The 26,851-nt window shown below is 47.0% G+C and overlaps 1 protein-coding gene and 1 long non-coding RNA gene across 2 annotated transcripts in view; one reads left to right on the top strand and one right to left on the bottom strand.

The window, feature by feature from the left end:
- Positions 1-10,536: 10,536 nt before the first annotated feature.
- On the bottom strand, positions 10,537-22,831 carry LOC119973552. The gene is made up of 3 exons (XR_005462348.1): positions 22,764-22,831; positions 20,038-20,125; positions 10,537-11,280 (listed from the first exon to the last, which is right to left on the bottom strand). It is a non-coding gene; the product is annotated as an uncharacterized LOC119973552 (long non-coding RNA).
- Positions 22,830-26,851, top strand: part of celf2 (cugbp, Elav-like family member 2) — a 925,307-nt gene continuing 921,285 nt past the window's right edge. The window contains exon 1 of the mRNA XM_038811867.1: positions 22,830-22,903. The gene's annotated coding sequence lies outside the window, so the exon portion shown is untranslated. The remainder of the gene's footprint in view (positions 22,904-26,851) is intronic.

Genomic DNA, 26,851 nt, shown 5'->3' with positions numbered 1-26,851 from the left:
CAGTCATACAACCCTCCCCTTCAGACTCATACCCCCATCCTCATACTCATACCCTCATACCCCCTCACACTCATACCCCCTCCCCCTCACACTCATACCCCCACCCCTTCACACTCTTTCACACCACACTATCTGGCCCGGGACCACCCACCCTTTCTCCCCCAGCCTTGACGCTCTCTCCCCTGGCACTCTCACACTCTCTCCGCCCCACCACCCTCACACTCTTTAGCCTCCCACCCCCTCATCCACCCCCTCACACTCTTTACCTCCCATACCCTTACACTCTCCCTCCCCCTACATCCCCACACTCTCTCTCCTGTACCTCCCACCCCTCACTCTCTCTCTTACAGTGTATAATCACTGACTCTCTCAGATGTCAGTGGATTCCACCGCATCGCCACTCCAACTGCCTCACCTGGGTCCCGCATCGCCACTCCAGCTGCCTCGCCTGGCCCAGCATCGCCACTGTGGCTGCCTCACCTGGCCCAGCATCGCCACTCCGGCTGCCTCACCTGGGCCCCGCATCGCCACTCCGGCTGCCTCACCTGGGCCCCACATCGCCACTCCAGCTGCCTCACCTGGGCCCCGCATCGTCACTCCGGCTGCCTCACCTGGCCCAGCATCGCCACTCCGGCTGCCTCACCTGGGCCCCGCATCGTCCCTCCAGCTGCCTCACCTGGGCCCCGCATCGTCACTCCAGCTGCCTCGCCTGGGCCCCGCATCATCACTCCAGCTGCCTCACCTGGGCCCCGCATCGTCACTCCAGCTGCCTCACCTGGGCCCCGCATCATCACTCCAGCTGCCTCACCTGGGCCCCACATCGCCACTCCAGCTGCCTCACCTGGGCCCCGCATCATCACTCCAGCTGCCTCACCTGGGCCCCGCATCGTCACTCCAGCTGCCTCACCTGGGCCCCGCATCGTCACTCCAGCTGCCTCACCTGGGCCCCGCATCGTCACTCCAGCTGCCTCGCCTGGGCCCCACATCGCCACTCCAGCTGCCTCACCTGGGCCCCGCATCGCCACTCCGGCTGCCTCACCTGGGCCCCACATCGCCACTCCAGCTGCCTCACCTGGGCCCCGCATCGTCACTCCGGCTGCCTCACCTGGCCCAGCATCGCCACTCCGGCTGCCTCACCTGGGCCCCGCATCGTCCCTCCAGCTGCCTCACCTGGGCCCCGCATCGTCACTCCAGCTGCCTCGCCTGGGCCCCGCATCATCACTCCAGCTGCCTCACCTGGGCCCCGCATCGTCACTCCAGCTGCCTCACCTGGGCCCCGCATCATCACTCCAGCTGCCTCACCTGGGCCCCACATCGCCACTCCAGCTGCCTCACCTGGGCCCCGCATCATCACTCCAGCTGCCTCACCTGGGCCCCGCATCGTCACTCCAGCTGCCTCACCTGGGCCCCGCATCGTCACTCCAGCTGCCTCACCTGGGCCCCGCATCGTCACTCCAGCTGCCTCGCCTGGGCCCCGCATCATCACTCCAGCTGCCTCACCTGGCCCAGCATCGCCACTCCAGCTGCCTCACCTGGCCCCGCATCGTCACTCCGGCTGCCTCACCTGGGCCCCACATCGTCACTCCAGCTGCCTCGCCTGGACCCCACATCGTCACTCCGGCTGCCTCACCTGGGCCCCGCATCATCACTCCAGCTGCCTCACCTGGGCCCCGCATCGTCACTCCAGCTGCCTCACCTGGGCCCCGCATCGTCACTCCAGCTGCCTCACCTGGGCCCCGCATCATCACTCCAGCTGCCTCGCCTGGGCCCCGCATCGTCACTCCAGCTGCCTCGCCTGGACCCCACATCGCCACTCCGGCTGCCTCACCTGGCCCCGCATCGTCACTCCGGCTGCCTCACCTGGGCCCCGCATCGTCACTCCAGCTGCCTCACCTAGGCCCCACATCCCCAATCCTGCTGCCTCACCTGGGTCCCGCATCAGTTGTCTCTCCTGGGCCCTGAAACATACCTTCAAAATGTGCCTTCCAACTCTTTATTGCTCGTCTGATCACAAGTTGGGTTTTCTCTGATGGGGTATGAGTGTGAGAGTGTGGGGTATGAGTGTGAGGGGGTGGGGGGCTAAAGAGTGTGAGGGGGGTGGGGCGGATTTGATGCTGATAGGCTCACGAAGCCCAGCTTTACAGCATTTTCCAAATGTCATTCACTTGAATGCCTGAGTTTGGTGGGTCACAGTGAGGTTACAAGTTTGCTTGTTCAACATATAATCCTATCTTTCATCATATCACACTCTGTATTCTCAAAGCAGTCTGGGAACGTTAAAAAAAAATCTGCCAACAAATTACCCCTGCTTCAATATTTGCTTAAATTTCCGTGCGGCCCAAATTGCAGTGTGAATTTTGCAAGACCCACTAAATCATTCAGCATTTGGGACTCCCTTCCAATTATTTACACTTCTCCTTACCAACCGGTCGAAGCCTCTCAAATCTTCCCACCACTACCATTGGCTTATTTTCACAAAACCTGCCGAGGATTTACTTGTGCCTTGAAGCTCGGGAAACGACACACAATTCCAAAATAGAACGTAAGTGGAAAAGGGGGTGGTATATCAAGCAGCAGCAAATATTTAATGACCAGTGAATTGGCTGAAAGATCTTAACCCTTTCGAGGCTGCAGATTAAATTCACTGTCCAGACGCCCAAGGCTTCAAGTCATCGCCTCATTCATTGACTTTTCCTGTTTTAAAGAAAACATTAAATGCGAACCTGATCCCATCTTAATTGGGGGGTTAAAAAAAAATTGTGACAGAATTTTATATATATTTTGTTTGAAGAAAAGTCACTTAATTTGGATAAACTGATCTGTGTGAGGGACAATCACGTTGCAAAACATCACAGTTTGGCAGGGATTTTGATGTTTCCCAGTGTGTGTTTCTTAATGTTGATGGGCAGCGTATTATTTCATCCCAAATTATATGCTTCCAAGATTGTCAGTCAGTCAGAACAGATGGTACATTGTTGACAGGGCTAAATTATCTTTGTCTTGCCATCCATCGAGCTTGAACAGGAAGAATCAAACATGTAACTTTCGAGCTTTGAAATGGTACAGCCGCCCCATCCTCGGGGGCAATCAGCCTACAGTAAGCTCCTCATGCATCTCGCGGTGCATCACTATCGTGTTGTCTGTTAGCTATCAGGCAAAGGGAATGATCAGAGGGAAAGAAGGAGTTCAGAGAGGTTTTGGAGGAATAATAATAATCTTTATTAGTGTCACAAGTAGGCTTGCATGAACATTGCAATGAAGTTACTGTGAAAAGCCCCTTTCGCCACACTCTGGCGCCCGTTTGTGTACACGGAGGGAGAATTCAGAATGTCCAATTCACCTAACAGCACGTCTTTCAGGACTTGTGGGAGGAAACCGGAGCACCCGGAGGAAACCCACGCAGACACGGGGAGAACGTGCAGACTCCGCACAGGCAGTGACCCAAGCAGGGAATCGAACCTGGGAGCTTTGCGCCGTGAAGCAACACTGCCAACAACTGGGCTACCGTGCCGCCCAAGGCATGCGCCCAAGGAAGTGGGCATGTGTGCAGGGAGGAACTTACTTAGACAGGGTGCAGGAACACTGTTGGTGGGATTTGCCGGTGCCACCCATGGCATATCTTCCAGCGGCCCATGAATGGCCGGCAGCAGGATATTCCCGGCCGGTCAGTGAGTGCGGGGTTTTGCATGCCCCACACACGTCACCGTCAGGAAACTCGCCATGAGGGGGGAGGGGGAGGTTGGCCATTGGTGGGGCCGGAAATCCCACTGGTGGGTGGGAGCCAGAAAATCCCGCTCAAGGAATATTCCATTCCAATTATGGGTGCGGGGGCAATCAAGAAAGGTGGACTGGGGAAGCAGTAGTTTTGGCTGAGGCTCATGCCTGTGTCACAGCTGGTAGCACCATCACCTCTAAACCACAATGTGCAAGCTTCAACTTCAAGTCCCAGTCCAGGACTTGAACACAAAGATCCAGTGCTGTACAGAGGGAGTGCTGCACTGTTGCAGGTGCCATATTTCAGAGGTGAGATATTAACCCTCATCTGCCTGTATGGGTGGATGGATGTACAAGATCCCGGAACACTATTACAAAGAAAACCGGGGAAGTTATCCCAATTGTCCTCGCCAATATTTATCCTCAATCAACAAGAGGTTACCTGGTCATTATCACATTGCTGTGTGTGGGAGCTTTCTGTGTGTAAATGTATCCCAGCTCACAACAGTGACTGCACTTCTTTGGCAGTCAGGGAAGCACTTTGAGACATCTGGTGGTGGTGAAAAATGTTACATCGCTGCAAGTCTTTTTTTTAAATCCTGTGTTTTTCATTCTTCACTTCCTCATTTACTGGCTCCTCTGTTCCTTCCACCCAGCCCCACACTGCACTCTTTCAGTGTTACACATTGCAGTCTCGTGCTCCGTTCAAGGAATGTATGGTAATATCAGGTCTGCTCGCACCAGTTCCAAATTTCCAAGAAAAAGCATCAAACCTCGCACTTCACAGCATCTCACATCACCCACACCTAAGGAGGGCAACATATGCTTGAAATATGCAGCATGAGTGAGGGAGGCTGAATTGCAAGTGACATAGTCTGTTGACTAGAGGATCAACTGAAGCCTTCCATTAGCCGCAAAGCACCTGTCTAAAAAAATTCTTCGGTCATTCAAAATTTGAATTTCACGGAGTAATTTCAAAGCATGTCAATCACTCTATACTGTTCCAAGGTAAGGATCCATGACATGTACTTGTGCAGTGGTGGGCAACTACCTTACCAATCTCCACACCATCATGGAGAACATGGACTCTCCAAGGTCCTCCTGAAGCTCTTTCCCTCCTGCTCCTTGTGAAAACCCTCACCTCAAGTCCGATCTGTCTCAAGAATGCTTTGACTGGTGCAAATTCCACCGCAGTCTATTACGTTAATGAATCAAGTACAGACCGCAAACCAACTCATCGCTGGCCAGAGGTTCACTCGCATATGGATCGTTTGACGGTTTTTCTGGAGTGCCTTGGGAGCTGGGCAATGGCAGGAGTTGGCATGGATGATGAGTTGGCAGGCCCAAGGTATCTACTGCATCAGTAATTCACACATAGAGTCATCCTCTTGCCCAGAACTTTCAAGTCTTGAAGCAAACATTGAAACCTAGCAACCATCCACATCTCTTCCTATTCTCAAATAAAAGGAAATTCCTGCCAATGCTGGAAGCTAAAACAGAAAATGTTGGATAAACTGTGGCGAGAAACAGAGTTAACGCTTTGAGTCCATTGAACCAGTTCTGTAGAAGGATCATTGTGGACTCAGAATGTTAACAGTGTTTCTCTCTCCACAGATGCTACCAGATCTGCTGAGTTTATCCAGCATTTTCTGCTTATATTTTACTTCCAATAATGGACGAGTATTTAGAGGAAGACAATTAGCGTGGGAGGTGGTAGGCACTTTCCTGCGCACAGTACTAAGCTTTCTTTCCTGGATCTGTCAACAACAGCAGCAATAACTTGCATTTATGTAGCTCCTTTAGCCTAGCAAAACATCCCAAGCTGTTTTACAGGAGCATTGTGAAACAAAATGTAACATCGAGCCACTGAAGGCGGTCATAGCACAGGTGCCAAAAACCTTGATCAGAGAGGGAGGTTTTAGGGGATGCCCGAAAGGAGGAGAGAGGTAGAGAGGGGAAGACTTCGGGAAGCAATCCCAGAGCCGAGAAGCCAGCCAGCTGAATAAAATCGGGGAACCCTCACGTCATCGCCTGTGTTGATCGTTTCGCTGCCCACTGCAACCTCAGTAAACATCACAGCAAAACAGAAATGAGAAGACACATGTGCAGATTTGGCAGCTGCGTGCACTCTTCTGAAATTAATTTAATTCTTTTGAGAATTGAAAGAGTCTTTAACTGGAAAAAAAAAGAAGCAGACCTTTCCTTTTCACAGCTGCGAAATGAATTTCCAATGATTATGATAAAGCAGAATTAGCGAAATGTGCAGAGCCATAAAATCTCACTTAATTCTTGGAATGAGCTGTAACATTATTATTTATCGGGGTTTTGATTTGTTACGTCGATGAAGACTTTTAAAACCTGAAGAACAGTTTGATACCTCCAGACCTGTTGAATGACAGAATTCCAGATTCTCTTTATATGGTCCCTGCTCACTTCAACACTGGCACCCATTGTGTTGAGTTAGGAGGACCAAGTTATAACTTGCAACAAGTGGGTGTGCAATGGGTGAATGTATAATGGGTATTTGTGTAACAAGTGGGTGTGCAATGGGTGAATGTATAATGGGTATTTGTGTAACAAGTAGATGTGTAAGATGAGTATATACGCGGGTGTGAATATAACAGATGAATGTGTAGCAGGTTCTTTGTTGTTCAGATCCTAGGATGGTTGGCGTATTATTCACAAAGACCACAACTAGCTTTTGTATGAAACAAAGCAAAAGATTTATTTACACTACTTAATTGAATTTGACCTCTTACTTCTGTAGAATAAACAATTGACAATAAACATAATATCTACACTCATCTGCCACTAATCACGACACTAATACTACAACTATGATCTGCTCTCACTCACACTATCTTTCCTATAATCTGTCTTCTAGCCTTCTCCTCAACACTCTCCCAAAAGGTTTAGCATTGATACTTTATGTAGGTCTGCATCTAACTCCCTCTAGTGGTTGATTCGGACATAACATTAACCCTTACAGGTCTGTACATTTCTCGGAATGTCACAGGGTGGTGCATGATGGGCAGGTGGATAATGGGCAGAGTGTATGATTGACAAGCGCACAGAGGCCAAGGTATACAATTAGCAGGCGGTGTGACAGGTATAATGAGCGACTGACCGCTACTGCCCGTGCGCCACTACTGTTGAAAGTTAAATTCAGTCTCATCAAACCAATCCTTAATGGACTTGAGCCAACAGCAGAAACCTGCATAGACCCAAATGACATTGCCAAGGTGATTGACCAGTGACATGAGGTTGAGGCTGATGAGTGGGGAGAAGCAGCAGAAGACTGGGAATTGTGTTGGCATGGGAATGGGATCCATCCTGAGATTGAGGCTGATGCGATGAGAGTAAATTCAGTTTGACTGTGCCTCCTCCCACGTCCTATTGATCTGGGCTTGTCTGACATGGCAGGTGGAAATGCTTTGCCATAGCTAATCCTTCGATTAGCTGACTGCATAAAGAATGAAAATGGAGAAAGGATTGCTAATGTTTCGGGTTCCCCTTGCGTCTTTGTAGACTGTTTTCTGTTTCAATTAGCCTCTGGTTTGACACTTCAGGCATTGTCTTGTGACGACTTTATGGGTTCCCTCCATCAATTTCCCAATCCTCCAAAAGGAAAAGAAGTTGACAAATGATTTACACTGAAACTCTTTTTTTTTAAAATTTAGCGTACCCAATTCATTTTTTCCAATTAAGGGGCAATTTAGGGTGGCCAATCCACCTTTTGGGTTGTGGGGGTGAAACCCACGCAAAAACGGGGGGAATGTGCAAACTCCACACGGACGGTGACCCAGAGCCAGGATCGAACCTGGGACCTCGGCACCGTGAGGCCGCAGTGCTAACCCACTGCGCCACCATGCTGCCCTACACTGAAACTCTTAACCCGTCCATTCAATCACAGATGCTGACTGACTCCTGCGTCTTTCCAGCATTTTCCATTTTTTGGTTCAGATTCTAGAACTTGCAAGGCGTTGCTTGATATTTGTACAGGCTCAATGTTTTTTTTTAATAAGAGGCCTATACTTACAAATTAATTCTATTCCGATAATTAAGAATGGAAATCTGTTCATTGAAAAGGATCAGGAATCGAAGGGCAGCACTGAGATGACCTTACCAGCTCATGGTTAATTCTGTATTAACAACACCAGAACAGACCTATAGTCATGAACTTAGTTTGGGCACATACCTGGAGCTACTGAAGCAATTAATTAAGTGTCACCTCTCCGATAGTTAAAAGATGACAGGTGTGTTTTCCATGGTACTCCACAGCAACAGAATTGAATACACTCTCCACAAAATTAATGAGATTAGCCCATGTAGTCTTGTCTCTGCTTGGTTGGTCGGCAGCCTGAACTCACACTACTGCTGAGGTCAGGAAACTAGGAAAAGGGGGAGGGGTAGCTCTGTTAATTAAGGATGTAATTGGGGCAGTAGAGAGAGAGAGAGAGACTCCCATAGTTCTCGAGATCAATATGGAGAATCAGTCGAGATGAGAATTAGTAAAGGTAAGAATTTGCTTGTGGGAGTGGTTTATAAGTCCACTAACAGTAACCACACTGTAGGATGGGGTATACAAGAAGAAATAATGGGGGCTTCTGAGAGAGACACGGCAATAATCTTGGGTGATTTCAATCCACATGCAGGTTGAACTAATCAGATTGTCAATGGCAACCTGGATGATGAATTCATAGGGACAGCATGGTGGCACAGTGGTTAGCACAATTGATTCACAGCTCCAGGGTCCCAGGTTCGATTCACGGCTTGGGTCACTGCCTTTTCAGAGTCTGCACGTTCTCCCCGTGTCTGCATGGGTTTCCTCCGGGTGCTCAGGTTTCCTCCCACAGTCCAAAGCAGGTTAGGTGGATTGGCCATGCTAAATTGCCCTTAGGGTCCAAAATTGCCCTTAGTGTTAGGTGGGGGTTACTGGGTTATGGGGATTGGATGGAGGTGTGGGCTTGGGTAGGGTGCTCTTTCCAAGAGCCGGTGCAGACTTGATGGCCCGAATGGCCTCCTTTTGCACTGTAAATTCTATGAATGTTTCTGGGACTATTTCTGAGAGCATCCTGTTACAGAGCCAACCAGACAGCAGGCTATTCTAGATCTGGTAATGTGCAATGAGACAGGATTCATTAATGACTGCCTCGTGAAGGCCCCGCCCCCGCCACCTAGATAGCAGTGATCATAATATGATTGAATTTCGCATTCACTTTGAGGGAGATAGGAGTGGATTGAGACAAGTGTTTTCAACTAAATAAGAGCAATCATGAGGACATGAAGACAGAGCTTGCTAAAATTAGGTTAAGGGATAGATCAGTAATGATGCAGTGACAGACATTTAAGGAGATGTTTTAGAATACTCAGCAAATATATATTCCAGTGGGAGAGAAAGAATCTAAGGGAAGGACGCACCATCCTGTGGCTAACTAATGAAGTTAAAGATAGTATCAAATTGAAACAAAAAACATTTCATTCCACAAGGATGAGTGAAAGGACAGAAGATTGAACAGGTTATAAAAACAACAAAGAATGACTGTCTTCACTGTAGAGGATATAGATAACATCCCAGAAATAAGTGTGAATCAGGAGGTAAAAGGGTGAGATGAACTTAAGACAATTACCATCAGCAGGCAAAGATTACTGAGAAAACTATTGGAACTAAAAGCTGATAGTCCCCAAGTCCTGATGATCTTCATCCTGGGTTATGAGAAGAAATGCTGCTTTATGAATACGTTGGTTTTACTCGCGATCTTTGGGGTTGGGGTAGAGCCGGGAGTGCAGGAGGCGAAAGAGGCCGGTGTGCTGGCCTTTGCGTCCCTAGTAGCCCGGCGAAGGATTTTGCTACAGTGGAAGGACGCGAGGCCCCCAAGCGTGGAGACCTGGATCAATGACATGGCGGGCTTCATTAAGCTTGAGAAGGTTAAATTCGCCCTGAGAGGATCGGTGCAAGGGTTCTTTAAACGGTGGCAACCTTTCCTCGACTTTCTGGCTCAACGATAGGGTACTGGGACAGTAGCAGCAGCAACCCGGGGGGGGGGGGGGGGGGGGACGTTGATTATGTTAGCTTATTTTATTTAAATTTGATTTATCTAATTTTAATTTATGGTTGAGTTCTCTTGTTTGGGGGGGGGGGTGTGATACATGTGATGTTACGGTATGGGGGGAATTGTGGGTGTTATGGGGCTGTTAGTTGCATATTACTGCTTTTTGCTATACTTTTTGTCATATTTTCTGTAAAAAATTCCAATAAAAATTATTTTTTTTTTTAAATGAATACGTTGGTTTTAATTTACCAAACTGTCCTAGATTCTAGAAAGATTCTAACAGATTATAAAATAGCGAACGTGACTCCTCTATTCAAGAAAGGAGGGAGACAGTAAACTACAGGTGAGTAGGCTTAGCAACCGTCACAGGGAAATTGCTGGAATCTGTTTTTAACAAGATGATAGCAGGGCATTCAGAAAATCTCAATGCAATCAGGCAGAGTCAACATGGTTTCGTGAAAGGGCAATCATGTTTGACTCATTTAGTGGGGTTCTTTGAGGAAGTGACACTAAACATGGATAAAGGGGAACCTGTGGATGTGCTGTGCTGAGATTTCCAGAAGGTTTTGACAAGGTTGCACATCAAAGGTCACGACCTAAAAACGGAGCTCATAATAGTGGGATTCTCTACTCACGCTGCTTGGCAACGGGAATTCCCATTGAAGACACCCCATGCCACTGGGAAACTCATGGGGGGGGGGGGGGGGGGGGGGGCTGCCAGGGAGAGTAAAGAATCCCAATGGCCGGGGAATTCCAGCTCCAACCTGGCTTGAGAAGGTCACCCATGATTGCTAACTGGTGTTTTGATCACCATGCTGTTTTTGAGGACAGGGCTGGAACACTTCTTCCCAGCGCCCCTGCTACTGGAACAGTTAAGTCTTCAGTGAGTGGGCACGAATTGCGAATGAAAATTTGGCAGATTCTATAAGAGGCGGACAACCCCTCCTGACAGGTTACCACCCCATATGGTGGAGGATGACGACGAAAATTTGCTGCCAGGTTGTCAGCCGACTCTCTAACTGGGGAGCATATGCGAGCCTGCATCGGGGAAACAGGAACACTTTCTAATTGTCTGCTGGTGAGAGAACCAACAATTTGCTGTCGGCTGCAGTCTCATAAAGTAACAGACCACATCTTGTGACGAAATGCACCACCGCAGGTCAGTCAGGACCAGACAGGTTGAGGCTAAAGGACGGAAGCGCAGGCGCTGATGAATCCTTCCCCTGAAAACAAGCACCTGTCGCCCACTTTCGGATGTGAATTGGCGGCATTCCCAGCACTTCTGTTTTTTTTTGATACTTCGCCATCATTCTTTTCAAGTCGACTCTTCATGAATTTGTGTAGCACTCAGCAGGCCACAGGGTTGTGAGACAACACTGCAAGATGTTCAGTCTTGTTGGCTCCTGATACCTAAAGGACATTTGTAACGTGCCAGCTCGACTCTCTGTTAACACTCATTGACTGATAAGTGTCAGTGTAATTTTCCTCAGTCATCGGTTGGGACTGTTGTCACCTGAGGGAACAATGAAAAAAATATTAATTCCAGGAAATATAAGGAGTCTAATTCCACACTTCCATCATTCCCTCCAGGAGGTTAATTTTATATAGAGTGGGCTGGATCTGTTTCTATTAGTCGAACCCTAATGGAATTCTTAAGTTGTAGAAAGAACTCATGATAGATTCATCGTCCTGCTGTAAAGTGAGACAATTATTTTTTATTCACCTTGAATACCAAGTCTGTCTTGCTTGTGAGAAAAAATACCACAGGTTTCGAGATTTATCTTAGCCTATCTCATTAAGCATGTACATGGCATTTCTCTGTCTGCTGTTTACATGTAAATGTAATTTTAAAATAGATTATTACAGCAGCATTCAGTCCATCGGCAACCCTTCGTACCAAGTGTGATTGTTTCTTGCCAGATAGTTGGGCTTGGGTGTGATGTCAGGGTTGTCTGTGTGTTTGCAGATGGTTTTAGAGTCATAGCTTAATCTGGCAGGTGCTCCCTGGGATATCAGCTGTCAGCCGCTAGAGATGGTGGAGGATTGTTGGCGTGAGCTGTAGGCATCTCTCACTCTTCTCTCCGAGTGGCGGCTCCTGTTGATTGGAGGGTTTTGACCCCATTTTTGACAATGAATCACAGTTTTGGTCATGAATGGCCATCTGCCTCCTATCTGTTGACGTCAATAGGGCACACAGAGGGAGAATTCAGAATGTCCAAATTACCTAACAGCACGTCTTTCGGGACTTGAGGGAGGAAACCGGACCACCCGGAGGAAACCCATGCAGACACGGGGAGAACGTGCAGACTCCACACAGACAGTGACCCAAGTCGGAATCGAACCTGGGACCCTGGCGCTGTGAGGCAATAGTGCTACCCACTGTGCTACCCTGCTGCCATCAAACAACGGATAGTTGATGTATTGATAGGATGCAGAGCTGGGCCGAAAAATGGCAGATGGAGTTTAACCCTGATAAGCGCGAGGTGATTCATTTTGGTAGAAAAAATTTGAATATGGATTACAGGGTTAACGGCAGGGTTCTGAGGAATGTGGAGGAACAGAGAGATCTTGGGGTTCATGTCCACAGATCTCTGAAGGTTGCCACTCAAGTGGATAGAGCCGTGAAGAAGGCTTACAGTGTGTTAGCGTTTATTAACAGGGGGCTTGAGTTTATGAGCCGCGGGGTTATGCTGCAACTATACATGACTCTGGTGAGACCACATTTGGAGTATTATGTGCAGTTCTGGTCACCTCATTATAGGAAGGATGTGGAAGCATTGGAAAGGGTGCAAAGGAGATTTACCAGGATGCTGCCTGGTTTGCAGGATAGGTCTTATGAGGAAAGATTAAGGGAGCTAGGGCTTTCCTCTTTGGAGCGGAGGAGGATGAGAGGTGACTTAATAGAGGTTTATAAAATGATGAGGGGATAGATAGAGTGGACATTCAGAGACTATTTCCTTGGGTGGATGTAGCTGTTACAAGGGGGCATAACTATAAGATTCAGGGTGGAGATATAGGAGGGATGTCCGAAGTAGGTTCTTTACTCAGAGAGTGGCTAGGGTGTGGAATGGACTGCTTGCTGTGATAGTTGAGTCGGACACTTTTGGAACTTTCAAGTGGTTAATGGAAAGGCGCATGGAGCACATCAGAATGACAGGGAGTGGGATAGCTTGATCTTGGTTTCGGACAATGCTCGGCACAACATCGAGGGCCGAAGGGCCTGTTCTGTGCTGTACAGTTCTATGTTCTATTCACTGAAGCTCAGAGGAGCGTGGGACTTGCCTTGAACACTAGGAAGACCAAAGTCCTCCACCAGCCCACACCAAATATTAAGCATTCGCCCGTTATTAGTCACTGTATAAACTGCTCTCATGCATGTATCTATTATAACAGGTTCACATGATCATGGCTTCATTTCTCAGCCCTGCTTGATCACCCCCATCCCGGTGCAAACACCCGCACCCTTACTCCGTCTGCTTCTCCTCAGCCGCTATCGTCACTAATTGGTCCAGGATTGCTCTGGAATCTCCCGGAATAGGAAATTAATCTCCAGGACAGTGCTGTGAACATAACTCAGCAGGAAAATCATAGGGACACTCAAACTGTATGTTATCCCCCCCCCCCCCCCCACCCCCATTTTCCTTCTTTATTGATTAACAAAACTATAGGAATTGTGCGTTTAAAAAAAAGGCTGCATGTCAAGAATCATTAAATTGAGGCTTGAAGAGTCTGTTTATTTCCTAATTGGGACACTAATGGTGGCGGGTGAGTGGGAGGAGTGGCGTTATGTAATGAAATTTCTGGGAATGCATCCAACAGATTTGGCAACACTATCAGTAACATAATCCTAAAACATGAGATCAGCTTCCATATGCATACCTGTAACAAGCTACTGTGCCTCTCCATCAAGGACAATTGTCCCTGCAGATCTCTTTGCAGGGGAGGTTAAGTAGGCTGGGCCTGTCTGCACTCATTGGAGTTCAGAAGAATGAGAAGCGACCTTATTGAGACATATAGCATTCTCATGAGGACTTGATGGGATAGATGCTGAGAGGATGTTTCCTCTTGTGGGAGAGTCTAGGATCAGAGGGCATAATCTCAGAGTTAGGGGTCATCCATTTAAGACAGAGATGTGGAGGAATTCTTCTCAGAGGTTCAAGAATCTATAGAATTCTTTACCACAGGGAGCTGTAGGGGCTGGGTCGTTCAGTATGTTCAAGGCTGAGAGAGACAGACTTTTAATCAGCAAGGGAATCAAGGGTTATGGGGATAAGGCGGGAAAGCGGAGTTGAAGATTATATCACATCGGCCCCGATCTGATTGAATGGCGGAGCAGACACGATCGGCTGAATTGCCCCCTTCTACTCCTGCATATTATGGTCACTGTCTGATTTTCCATTTTATTCTTCAAAGTCCTGGCCGAGGATGAATTTTCTTCAGCCCAATATGAACAATACTGAAGCTATTTTACCCTTCTTCATTCTGGCTAACATGTGGCTCCAAATCCATGTTTGTTTTAATTTATTCATCCGTGGGTCATGAGTGTCGCTGGCTGTTCCAGCATTTATTGCCCATCCGAATTGCCCCTGAAGTGGCAGTAAAGAGTCAACCACGTTGCTGTGGGTCTGGAGTCACATGTAGGCCAGACCAGATTTCCTGCCCTAAAGGACATTAGCAAACCAGAGGCGTCCTTACGACATTATCAACAATGGTTTCATGGTCATTGCTGGAGTTCCGGTCGCTGACTCTGGAACTGCGTTCGGCAATCGGCGGGAAAATCCCCATCCTGACTAAATTGGGGGGAGGCACTTTTGCGATGCTCCACCCCTCCAAAATGACGTACTCTAGAGTACGCGGAACGCCATATCGATGGCCTCAGGACGTTGCCTGAAGCCCACACCCCAATGCTCCGCCCCCGACCGACCGCGTTCCCAACAGCGTGGGCATCTCATGGTCTTACCTTTTTTTTCATAAATTTAGAGTGCCCAATTAATTTGTTCCAATTAAGGGGCAATTTAGCGTGGCCAATCCACCTACCCTGCACGTCTTGGGTTGTGGGGATGGAACCCACGCAAACACGGGGAGAATGTGCAAACTCCACAAGGGAAGTGACCCTGAGCCAGGATCGAACCTGGGATCTCGGTGCGTGAGGCAGCAATTCTAACATTGCGCCACCATGCTGCCCTCTCTCATGGTCTTACCTGTTGGGAACTCGGTGTGGCAGCTTTGGATTCAGTCCAGTGCCACTAGAGTCGGCAGAGGACCGATCCACGGGCAAGGGGGACATTGGCAGGGGCTGAGGGCACTGTTGGGGGCCTGCCCAGGGCTGAAGAGCCGGCCAAAGTGCAGCACTATTTTGCAGGCCGGGTTCACGCAGCAGGCCGCTGCCGTGCGCATAAACGGCCACGGACCCAGCAATTCTCCGGGCCGTATCGGCAGCTAGAGCCAGGTGATCTACGCTGCCTTCCTGCTAGCCCCCAGCCAAACAGAGGATTGGTGGCTGTTTTGCGCCGAATTGTCAGTTGTAACAGGCTACTGGTCCCACGCCAGCGCCGGGACATAGCCTGAGAATCGGAGAATCCAGACCCTTGTTTCACAGACAACACAGAAATCTCTACATACTGTGGTAAACACCACTGGTAACACATTGCATGTATTACGGTACTGCCACTGTATTACAGGTACCACAGTAAATCCCAGCCTGCTGGCTCCTCCCAGCAGGCGGTGTATAAAAGTGGGTGCACTCCTGTGCTGCTCCTATTCTGGTTCCAGCTGTAGGAGGCACAACATCTTGTGTAATAAAGCCTCGATTGTTTCACCATTCTCGTCTCGTGGTAATTGACGGTACATCACATACATCGCTCAAATTTAGATCAATCCCCAATGTATACAGTAATGTGAAAAAGCAATCTGCATTATAAATATAGCATTGCACCAACCAGGCTGATCCTGTTGAATAAGGAGAACTGAAACCAAATGAATGAGCCCTGGAATTATCCAGATAAAGTCAGCAATATGAAAATTACATGACATATTTTGTCACAGTTTTCTTCCATGTTAATAGAATTAAAGTCTTGCCCATCGTGCTCTGTAGTCTGCGAGGAGTTCAGATAATTGTCCCCCGGACCCTCGCTAAACAGGACAAAGGATTTTCTCAATGTACTTTGGAGTGGGGATATGGTTGGCAGGTTGTGTCTTGATCGTCTAATTCCGAAGATTATGCATTTTAAGGATAAACCGTAATGTTTTAGTGTTTTAATGGAAGCATTACACTTTAATTAAGCTCTTCAAGTGGGAGTGAGTTCTCAGAGTGAAGAAGAGTTCAAATTTTCATCCGTACGGCTTGCGGTGGTGGCCATGAAGTGAGTGGTCACACATAAAGTGGCCCCTGCCTGAGGACTGGCTTTTTTGTCCTTTCTGCTCGTTTTGCGGTTGCTATGCAGGTGGAAAAGTGGAAGAACTAGGATTCCTCTTCCGGTGTGACATGTCGAAAAGTTTTCACACAAGGAGATGATGATGGCGGTTGGGCAGAAAATGATGAGGGGCAAGACTGACGACCTGGAGAAGCCCTCCAGATGACAAACCTTGAGGATTGTTGGGCTGCCTAAGGGCACAGAAGAAGCAAAGGCCACAGAATACATGGCAAAGATGTTCGAGCTGGTGGGGGAAGGGGTCTTTGCACGCCCTCCTGAAGTGGACCGGACCCTTCAGTCACTGTTGAAGAAGCCCAGAGCTGGGGAGCCGCCATAGACGATCATAGTCCAGCTCCATAGGCAAGTTGACAAAGAAAGGATCCAGAGGTGGAAGAAGGAAACACAAGAGTGCAGTTGGGAATGCAACACCGTGAGAATCTACCAGGACTTGGGAGCGGAACTGGCAAACAGGAGGGCTGGGTTTAATAAGACCAAGGCTGCTCTTTTTAGGAGCAAGGTGAGATTTGGAATGTTGCATCCAGCTCATTCCACACATGTGGGTCACGCATGTGGGTCAGACCATAATTTCGACACACCGGAGTGACGAACAACTTTATCAAGGATCGTGGACTAGGGAACATTTGAATGTTTTTGGTGGGTTCACCTACGCGGCTAAGTTTTGGTAGTGGGCGCAATCAGATGGAAAGGTTTCTAAATGTCATTTGTTGTGGGGTTTTTTTTTTGAGTTTCCCGCCAACTCTGTCGGCGAGTTCCCCAGGGCTATCTAATGACACGAAATGAAATGAAAATCGCTTATTGTCACAAGTAGACTTCAAATGAAGTTACTGTGAAAAGCCCCTCGTTGCCACATTCCGCCGCCTGTTCAGGGAGGCTGGTACGGGAATTGAACGTGCTGCTGGCCTGCCTTGGTCTGCTTTAAAAGCCAGCGATGTAGCCCTGAGATAAACCAGCCCCTCGGTTTAGACCACATTTTCATCACAGGGAGGCTGAACTTGCTGACCAGAGCAGTTTCTCAGAGATCTCAAAGTGAACTTGAGGGTCCCCACACCCCCCCCCCCACCCATGGACAATGTCACCCCCTGCACACATGGGCATTACCCCACAAGCCCCAAGCAAGGACACCCCGTTTATGGGGTCCCTGGGGGCCCACCCACACCACCTTACAGGACCCCCACTTCACCCCCAACCTCCCAGGGGCTCCTACCTACCTGCCTGAATACACACACCTCCAACCATACCCCCCTCCACCCTTCTTTCATGGATATGGCCCTCCTCATGACCTGAATCTTGGCAGTGCCACCCTGGCACCTGGGCACCCTGGCACTGCCATCCTGGTACCCTGGCAGTGCTCCTACCAGCTTTGGAATGCCACCCGGGCACCTTGGCCCATCAAGGTGCCCACCTGGTAGAGCCAATGTGCCCATGTTCCAGGGTGAGGGCCACGGAGCCACTCTGCCCTGCCTCTGACCATTCAGGGGCCTCCAATGACCTGGGAGATCCCCTGGATCCCATTCCGCCTGGTCCTGGTCCTGTACTGAATGGCGCCCGCCTGGGGCCTCCCTGGCAGCCGGCAGATCTTGGGCGGCAGGTAGATCACGGGTGAGCTCGCTGAAGTCAGTTTAATATCCACACAAGCGAGCCTGGCTTGGTCACGCCCATTATGGGCGATAACCTGATCCTGATGCCTGGCGAGTTCGGGATAGATCTCGTGAGGAGTACTGCCTGCCGGGAAGCCTGCTCCACCCAGAATCTACCGGCTGTGCCGTGCTCCTGCACGAGCGCAACATGGCCGGGAGATTGCACCGCACCCAGTGTTTTTAGTGTTGGTCTACTTGCTTGTAATAGTTAATTTTCTGAAACGAAATGTGGAATTGAAAAGGAAACAATTGGAGAAGAATATGAATTGCGAATTGCACAGTTTCGATATTTTTGTTTAGTTCTGTAATATCTGTTGTCCTTGCGTTTGGGGCATGGCTTTTTGGATGTTTCAAAACAATTGTTGGGATTGGTGGGGAGTGTGGGGGTTGCAGGGAAGTGGATGTGGAGAAGGATTTGTTTGGGGTAGAAGAGTGAGAGTAGGTTTGGGTAGGGGGGGCTGGCTGTGGATTGTTCTGCAGATGCTGAGACATCAGCAGGTTCATAAGTGATTACAGGAGTTGGATTCTGCTGTTATTGCTGCTGTTAATCACATCCAGGATTGATAATCTGACAACATTTTGTTTGTTTCAGTTAACATTAACAACTCAGTAACTGGCTGAAGTTTATTATACTGGAGACGTCTCTGATTTCCGGCTCTTCGATATCCATGTTAAAAACCACCATCTACGATCCGTCGCCTTAATTCAAGAACTCGCGACAGAAACCTCTTTACAAAATAATTATGAACTTTTTTGCATATTACCCCGGGTGGGGGTCACCCAGCCAGCAGTTAACAGAAGTGGAGTGGGGGGAGAACGCCATAGCTGGTTATTTGAGGGGGGAGTTTATTTTGTTGGTTGGGATAACGAGACTCGGGCAGTTGGGTTTTCTTTGTTGGAGGTGGGGGAGGAGAGGGGCTGGTCGGGGGGGGGGGAAAGGTGTTGGTCGGTGGGGGTGCGGTTAGGTGGGGGGGGGCCTGCTGACAATGAAGGTTTCTTTGTTGAGCTATTGGGTGGAGGGAAGTGGTGGTGGCCACCTTGGGTGGGCCTGGAATCTGGGCAAGGCAAGGCCCTGTGGGATTCCCTTTAGACTAGGATATGGCTGATCAGGGTGTGTGTGTGTGTGTGTTGGGGAGGGGGGGGGGGGCATGAGGCCCCCGACCAGACTGGTCACATGGAACGTGATGGGAATTGAAATGGCCAATGAAAAAATTTGGGGTGTTTTCCAATTTAAAGAGCTTGAAGTCAGATGTGGTTTTCTTACATGAGACTCACCTGAGGATTAGGACTGTTGAAGAAGAGGAAGAAATTCCAGATGGAATTCGAATTGGTATCAATGGGGAAAAGGGTTGGCCAGTTGTGTCATGTACGAGGGGCATTCTACGAACATGGGGAGATGTTCAGTAGGTTACTGGCGGAGCAGTTGAGACGGCAGGAGGCCTCGGGGGTATAGTGAAAATAAAGGACATGGGGGGGTGGGGGGGCGGAGCGGTTTCTGATCCAGGAAAGGCAAATGGGGCGTTTGAGACCTCTTACCAGGGGCTGTGCAGGTCGGAGCCCCCGGAAGATGAGGACATGAAACAGTTCTTGGATGGCTTAGACTTCCCGATGGCAGAGAAGGAGAAATTATGAGGTGCATTTTTTCTAAGCAGTCTGGGAAGGCTCCAGGCCCAGATGGATTGCCTGTGGAATTTCAAAAATTTGTGACGGAGTTGGGGGCCTCATCTAATGCACCTTCTCTATTGAGTAGTACTACACTCCGTATGCTTCACCCGAATGTCTGTGTCCTCATGTACAAGTACCTTATCTGGTAACAGGGTGGTATTCTATTGTCTCTTAGAGAATCACCCTGCAGCAATTCAGCCAATGGTTGACTGCACATGTCACACTCTTTGGGATTATATATCCATCTTTAAAAGCTCACAGGTCTTATTTAAAATTCAATATTTTGTGAATATTTTCTTTCTCCATCACTATGACAAAACGTAAGTCGTTGGACAACCATTGAGGATAACCACTCTGTACCTCTTTGTGGCCAGTCAGTCACAGCTAGTGTTAAAAGGCAGAAAGTGGGTTATGTGTCCTCCAATCAATTTGGGAATTATTCCAATTATGGAACTTTAAAGCTGAGAGGAAGTAACATACATCGTGGAGAAGAGAAAACAAGCCAGAAAGCTAGAGATACCTTGATCTACTTACTTCCTCTACCAGAAACACGCTGTAATGTGGTCATTAGGAAGCTGGAAAATGTCAACGGCATTGAAATCTAGCAATTCATATTCTTCTCCTGAAATGAAAAATGAAATGAAAATCGCTTATTGTCACAAATAGGCTTCAAATGAAGTTACTGCAAAAAGCCCCTAGTCGCCACATTCCGGAGCCTGTTCAGGGAGGCTGGTATGGGAATTGAACTGTGCTGCCGGCCTGCCTTGGTCTGCTTTAAAAGCCAGCTCTTTAGCCCTGTGCTAAACCAGCCTCCTATTGTTTCCTTTTCAATTCCACATTTTGTTTCAGAAAATTAACTATTTCAAGCAAAAGAGTTGAAGTAGGAATAACCGGTAAACATCTCTGAAGAGAGAAGCATGTTGCTGAAGTTTTTAGTCTTACACTCATCAGGTCAAATGCAGGACTGTACTCAACCAGCCTGTGCATGCAAAACCCAAAATATCTAATATTAGATGTGGTTCTGCGATTGGGCAGCACTTGCTGAACAATCCTGGCTGCGCTAATAGCTGCAGTAACAGGTAATGAGCTTGTGACAGCGCTCATTAACCCTTGCGAGAACCAACATATATTCATATGCCGTGCTCTGCAAACAAAAAGAATATGTACAAGCTTTACGGCTTTTATGAATTACTCAGAAGTATGGGGAGCTCTTGTTGCTTTCTCCATAGCAACGCATAAGCCAATCAGAGCTGACTTGCCAACCAATCAGCACCCCTTTCCCCCTGTAGTATAAAGTGTGTGATAGGTTGAAATTTGGCATTCTTGTGTTTGCTCTGATGAGTGCAAGATGTAAAGCTTCAGCAACTGTTTTCAGCAATATCCAAGTTCTGTACTATCATGTGACTGTTGGTAAACATACGACAGAGTAAAAACAGAGAAAATGTTGGAAATGCTCAGCGGGTCAGTTAGCAACAGTGGAGAGTTTACATTTCAGGTCAATTAACTTATGTCAGAGCACCTTACTACGTTGCACCAGTGATTAGATTTCAGAAGTACTTCATTGGTTGTGAAGAGCTTTGTGACATACTGATGTCATGAAAGATGCTGTATAGTCTTTCTTCAAGTTATATGAACCAGTCTTTTACAACTTAACTTTCAATGTTCTTGACAAAATTAAAGAACATTGCACAAGTATTTTCATATTAATATAGCTATGATGTATATCTTAATCTGATACTTACAGGAAGTGACACTAGCAGCCTAATTGCGCACATTTGTGCAGTAACTTAACAGGTTTCATTGGGGTGGGGAGCTGCACAGCCAGATGTGGACTATCCTGCCCATGGCCCCCAGTGTCACTATTGGGGTGAGTCACTTTTTTAGGAGTGGAATGGTGAAAAATGTACTTCCACTCTGACTGGTAAAGGTGGGCCTGGCACTGACTGAGGTACGGTGCCTCCTGAATTGTGCTTTTCGTGAAATCTTATGTGAGCTGAAAAGCTTTCTGCCTGTTCCACCCAAACAAATAGGATACAGTGATTGTTCAGCAGGGGCTTTTGAACCTCTTTTTATTTGCCTGTGGCCGTGCTCACAAAATAAGCCATGTGCCGCTTTACCAATAAATGATTCTGATACATGGACCTTTGCTGTTGTGTTTGATAGATTTGAAGCTGGCTGCCAATCACTCAAGTGGACAAGGAAAAGCTGAACACAGCAGATATTCCGAATGAAACCAGCCACTAGCTTTCACGTTGCACGGTGCTATACACTGAACATAATAATCTTTATTAGTGTCGTGTTAACATGCTGGATTTTCCTTGAATATTGTGTTGTTTTTGAGACTCTGTATAACACACTTCTGGTATGAACTTGCACCTCACTGTGCCAACCCTATGGTCACACACCAGTTTTGAGTGTTTGAGAATTTTGAGGACACTTGGACGCTGGCAAGTGCTCGAATTGACGTTGTCAATGAGCAACTGTTGAGCTTTCGACCGATGGAGACACTGAAAACGCCTGCGGAATGCTTTTGTTGAACGTGAAGCAGTTTGAACATTAAATTTGCTATTACCCTGAGTTATTCAATACTGGAACGAGGAACCCTTCAAGCCACATAAAAGGTTAGACCCACAAAATTACCAGTGAGAACCAGTGAATTATGAGTTAAAATATTGTCAATTACTGGCATCTTGCAGTGAAGCCTGTATCTGTCTGGGAGGGAGACGGTAAGAACGAACATTGACACATATTCTAAAGCAGGCAAATGAATGTTCGATTTTAACAGAAGTTCGGTAGATGTACCTGCATTAAACCCCCCTATCGAGCAGTTAATTTCTTTTGAAATCTTGGTGAATCTGTTTCCAACAGTCACTTACACTCATGAAACTTAACCTTAATCACCAGCATCTTTATTGGTGTCGCCTTTGTTGAGATTTCAGTGTGTTTGCTGTGTGGCATCTTCCATATATCCCCCCCCCCCCCCCCCCCCCGTGATTATCTCATCCGAGTTCACCCTGATACACATTTGCTGTTTGGTTTTGCTTCTAACACTATTTTTCTGGGAACTCTTACCCTCTACCCCCGTTTACAAAAAGCTTCCTGAACTTGGACCAAAGTGCCCTTTGGTGAGTCAGTGGAGTTGAACTCCATTTGCATGCTACATGTGTGTGTCTGCCTCCCACCCCACCCCTCTGAACATGCCCGCTTGCTTCCTGATGTGCACCTGACGTGTGCAACCGATTTGCAAAACCCACACAAACCTTCATCCAAACGGAGCAGTGCGAGGCAGCACTGAGAATCAAGACTACACCACTTGGGTCTGCCAGAGTGTGCAGGGAGTTACGCTTCCAGCCCATCGCCGCGTGTGTGCTGTTTGGGGGAAAAGACAATTCCCGAAGAGGTAGGTTACTGCTGGAATTTTTTTTCTCTCTCTCTCTCCCGTGTGCGTACATCTGCAGAAACTTCGCCCTCATTTTTTGTACTTTGATTCCCTCTGCTTGCAACGACAATGGAAGCAGGTTGCCGTTTGCGGATTGAGGCGCCGGCGAGTTGGCTTTGAAATCGCTGCCTTATTTTGTTCCCAAGTTTGCATTCTGCTGCTTTGTGCAATCTGTGGCTTGTGGAGGAATGAGCTAACCATCTGTGTGACCTGGAGTTTGCAATTTTATTGGACTCTAATCTCTCCGGCACTTGATGTCTGCTCTGGGTTGCGTGTGGCTATGTATATGATTTGTTTTAAAATCTCTCCCTTGCACTGGTCCACGTGAGTCAGAGTTCCCAGATGTTGTTAGCTTGACTGAGTAGGTAAGGGCGATGGGTTTATTCTCTTATACCGTGGAAATGATGCTGCTGGAGCATGACAGTTACTTACATGTCACCAAAAGCAGTGTGTGGCGACCACAGAGAGCTGTAATTAAAACCAGGATGCCTGCTGGCTAATTTCGGGAAGATTACAAGTGTCTCTGGCAAGGGGAGAACATTTTTTGCTTCCCAAACTTCTTTTTTTGTTCCTTTCCCTTGCAACTCCCAGCTATTTATTTGCACAGAGGTTTCTTGGCTTGAAGTCTTTAGGCATCCTGCTGTCCACAAGTGGTGTTGCTTTAACCTTTCTCTCTCTCTCTCTCAATTTATTAGTACACTTCCCCAGGGTTGGCCAATAACTGCTGATTCCCAATTACTTTATTAACTAGTGGACCGATGGACATGGATGGGTTCAAGTGCTATGGGGAAGATGGGGCAGAATTCTTTAGAATTCAGTGGCCCTTTGCCCTTGCCCACGTAGAAGACGGGTAGGTAGGCTGTGCATTGAAACATCACTGACCCCACTCAATAGCCCACTGCGATTTATACTGAAGTTGCTATTGTGGGCTCCCTGCAATTGACAAAATCTTGAAGTTGTACATTTTCAAATCAATTGACCCCTTTTTTAAAGCCTCTTCTTATTCCCAGTGAAGAGCAAGAGTTAATTTAACAGGGTTATCATTCCCATCCGTTTACAACATTGACATGTGGTTTTAAAACAGGTAAAATATGACAAGTCCCATTCGGTTTTATTGAGGGTGATTTATAAATCAAACAAATGCAATCCTTGTTCTGCCTGAAATTTCAGAGTCTGTGAATTCAGAATACATTGTTGGACTAACTGATCTCTCCCAACATGACACACACGGAGTCATCAGGTAGGAAGGGAGAATTTGGATTTGTTTATTGTCATGTGTACCGAGGTACAGTGAAAAGTATTCATCTGCGAGCAGCTCAAACAGATCATTTAGTACATGAAAATAAAATAAAATAAAAAGAAAATCCATAAAAGGGCAACACAAAGTTCGCAATGTAAATGCATAACCACTGGCATTGGGTGAAGCTACAGGAGTGTAGTATTAATCAGATCAGTTCATAAGAGGGTCGAATTATATAGTTGAGTAGAGTTGGGACATGCAAACGTGATTTTTAAAATAAGATATTGTTGCATTTTGAAATCTCTATCAATCTAATGGTTTTTGTTTGAACTAACGTACATTTTGCTAACTGGTTTCTCATAATTTTTTTAAAATCAGTTTGGCAAACTGTACCTCATTGTTGTACGATTGCTCCTGCGGATCCCGTCGCAGTGAATTCCTGATCTCGGTCAGATCTTGTAGGAAGCGCCAAGCGGGGGACATCGAGGTTTGGAAACTTTGGATGACCAATCAACTTGTGCTGCTCTTTTACACCTTCTAGTGGCTGATACAGAAAAAACTGGTATCAGAAGAAATCATCCGACTCCTCTGGATTTTCACATGGGCAGTAACCAGTTCTTGAGGAGGAAGGGAAGATGCTGCCTTGTAGAACTGGTGGGGGGGGGGGGGGGGGGGGGGGGGGGGGGGGGGGCATTGATAGCAGGCTACAGAGTGTCATTGTGAAAATCCAAGGAACACCATCTCCTTGTGTTTTCAGTACATGGCTGATGTGTGAGGTCTTCAGAAGAATTATTTTTTTTAAAAGGCAAATGAAAGGAGTTAACTTATACATTGGTAAGGAATCACCGGAAGCAACAATTAGATTCATTTACTTCGCACCACTTTCTCCAAGTTGAGTATGGCATCTGAAAGAATGGAACTGGCACAGTATTGAGCTTGGCATACAAGCCCATAGCTACATTGTTTGAGAGAAATTTACATTAAGTTTGGATATTTTGAATCCATTTATTATTGAGATTATTCACTTAATTAGCACTCCTTTTTTGCCACCTGTTGATGTACCTAATGGGCATATGTATCCCTTGTGATGATGACCCTGTACTGCAATGGCGCACTGCTGCAGTGGGTAGCACTGATGGTAATGGAGAGTGAGGAAAACTGCCTCATTTCTTTATGGGAACAATTTCACTCCGGCTCTCCTCAGTATTACCAACATCAGTATAGCAAGAGACTGCTGTATGGGCAGTGTATACCACCAAGGGAACATTCCGCCGGATATTCAGGATTGCTGAAATATCATTGCGGTGTTGGAATGGGGAGTGAAAGACCTCAGTATATCACTGAAGGTCATACCTAGGTTCTCACAGACATGTTCAGGGTGAAGCTGAGTTCTGTGCAAGAAGTTAGAAAATCAAGAGAGAGATTTACATTGAGGCTATGGAAAAGCGTTAGGAAGGTAGGGAAGAACATTCAGGCAATACTTTGCATCTCCTACATTATTCTTGAGAAATAGGACAAGCGTCTATTTGATTTCCCCCACTGACAGCAGTAACATCCTGGGGTATTTGACAGACTAGCTAATACTGAATGCATGATGGGCTGAAGGGTCTTTGTGCTAAAATGATTCTTTGCTCATTATATAATATTGCTCAACTTTCATGATGATAAAAAGTATTCGATATGTTTTCTCCTGACCCATTGTCTATCAGGACTGTAAAATTAGATTGCCAACTCTGGAGAACTGAACAGTTAGCTTTGCCCATTTTACAACCGATATTTTAAGATCCTTTTTAAGAAATATAATTAGGTTATTAGAATGTACGGTCCAATCCTGGATTATTGGGAATTCACCAGCAAATCTGTGACACTGTCCTTAACAAACTACCCAGCAAAACATTATTAATAATCCTCAAGTCCAACAAGAAGGAATCTTAAAACGCTCGGTAACGCAAGTTAATTACATTGTACCTGGATTATAGCATTACAGAAATTTAATCATGGAAGTTACTCCAATTCCATTTCCCGGCTCTTTCCTTGTGTCATTTAATCATTTTCAAGTGTTTGTACAAATTCACAATTAAATACAATTTCAATTGCCATTTGAGGATAATGCAATCTGTGTCTTGTGCCCAGTTGCATTGTTTTTAAAGTTCTCCTGAAGAATGTAGCAAGAAACTTTTGTTTAATACTGAGGGCAAAAGAATACTGCTCGTGCTTTTTTTCGTAAATATTTGTAATTGTATCAAATGTTCCGTCTCCATTTCCTTGTTCCTCGAAGCCTACTTAACCAAGTGTCTCCATTTTATGGTGGCCAATTGTGCACTGCTCCACTCCTGTGAAGTGCCTTTGGTGTTTGAGCACTGGAAAGGTGCTACATAAATGCAGGTGATTGTTGCAAAAATGATTTTCCGTTTGGTGCACTCAGTGTTGGTTAGATCCAGAGTACGACATCTTCTATTCCGTCCCTGACAATGTGCCGCCACATTAACATCTACCGCACAATTAAATTGTATTCTTTCTTGCACCTAGCCATCCTTGCCAAGTTCAAAAGAACAAATGCCCTTGGTTCATATAATGACTTTTTCAGCCTCTAATTGTCCCAAAGTGCTTTACAGCCGACGAAGTGTGGCGGCTGCCTTCTGACGTTCATTAAAGTGCTTATCCTCAAA

This window comes from Scyliorhinus canicula, chromosome 11, assembly GCF_902713615.1.
Source record: "Scyliorhinus canicula chromosome 11, sScyCan1.1, whole genome shotgun sequence".
NCBI classification, from domain to species: Eukaryota; Metazoa; Chordata; class Chondrichthyes; order Carcharhiniformes; family Scyliorhinidae; genus Scyliorhinus; species Scyliorhinus canicula.
Note: the sequence above shows the minus strand (reverse complement) of the source record. Positions and strands in the feature narration are given on the sequence as shown.